Source organism: Microtus ochrogaster, chromosome 21 (assembly GCF_000317375.1).
Source record: "Microtus ochrogaster isolate Prairie Vole_2 chromosome 21, MicOch1.0, whole genome shotgun sequence".
Taxonomy (NCBI): Eukaryota; Metazoa; Chordata; class Mammalia; order Rodentia; family Cricetidae; genus Microtus; species Microtus ochrogaster.
Window position 1 is genome coordinate 1941922 of NC_022022.1, and position 1492 is coordinate 1943413.

At 46.0% G+C, this 1492-nt stretch overlaps 1 pseudogene; it reads left to right on the forward strand.

Annotated features, from left to right (window-relative positions):
• The first annotated feature begins 266 nt into the window (after positions 1-266).
• Positions 267-962, forward strand: LOC101999983 (annotated as a pseudogene).
• Positions 963-1492: the final 530 nt, after the last annotated feature.

Consider the following 1492-nt stretch of genomic DNA (forward strand, 5'->3'; position numbering starts at 1 on the left):
CACATCCTAACTTGGTCCCACTTCTTAAAGGTATGGGTTGACAAAACTTCCCCATCACCTCCCCCTTTTGTCTAAACAAGAGCAATCCAAACCCAATACAAAACTATATACAATAGGAACAGATATCAAATATAAAATTGCAACCAACATAAACAATATTAAGCAGGAACATGTGATAAATGCTTTAATAAACATTCTATTCTAAAGGGTGTAAGTCTTGCATCAAAAATAGGCTTGGCGGCGGTGCTCCGCGGCTCCATCTTGCTCTTCCGGTGCTGGCCCTGCTCTTCCGGTCGCGAGCTGCCGGGGTGTAGAGGGCGGTCGAGGCGGTCGCTAGGGCAGCAGTGGCAGAATGTTGGCTGCAAGGACACTTAGCCTAATTGGCAAGAGAGCCATTTCCACCTCGGTGTGTGTTCGAGCACATGGGAGTGTTGTGAAGAGTGAAGACTATGCTCTCCCTAATTATGTTGATCGGCGTGACTACCCCTTGCCCGATGTGGCACATCTCAAGCAGCTGTCTGCCAGCCAGAAGGCCCTGAAGGAGAAGGAGAAGGCAGACTGGAGCAGCCTGTCCAGGGATGAGAAAGTTCAATTGTACCGAATCCAGTTTAATGAGAGCTTCGCTGAGATGAACAGGAGCACCAACGAGTGGAAAACAGTTGTGGGCCTGGCTATGTTCTTTATTGGCTTCACTGCGCTTGTTCTGATTTGGGAGAAGCACTATGTGTACGGCCCTATCCCTCATACATTTGATCGTGACTGGGTAGCCATGCAGACCAAGCGGATGCTGGACATGAAGGCCAACCCCATTCAGGGCTTCTCTGCCAAGTGGGACTACAACAAGAACGAGTGGAAGAAGTGAGAGCTTGCTGCTTGCCAGCCCCTCCCCTCACTCGGCATGCTGGAAGCCGCTGTGTCCAAAGGTCCATGCTAATAAATGACCAGTTTACGTGAAAAAAAAATAGGCTTGGCTAAATCATAAGAGGAAGATTATTACGACTATCTAATCTTTAACCCCATCGAAGACCTGAGACGGGAGATAATATTACTTGAGTAGGCAGTGAAGCAGCTTCCAAAGTGAGCAGTATAGGATGGAGACAATTGGCTATCTGAGAAATCACCCAAAGTCTCATTTTTAATGTTGAAGCAACCAACTTTGGCTAAGGCCTAGTATAACTGACAGACCATTTTCAGAGGCAGAAAAAAATTCAGAACTGTCTTACCCTGTCTTGGCAAGGTTTGGCAGTTCTTTTCCTTGTGTCCTGCTTATCCAGTCCAGACACCATGAACTTTGTCAGTGGTTGAGACATGGGCAGTTCCTTGCCCAAAGGCCAATTGTGCCAAGAAGAAAACAAACTCCGAGTGAAGTGTCTTCGGTGTTCAACAATCTCTCAGGAATAAATTGCTGTTGTCAGGAGCAATCGTGCCTCATGTCAACAGAACCCTAAGTTATTTATTTATTTATTTTAAGATTTATTTATTTATTATGCAT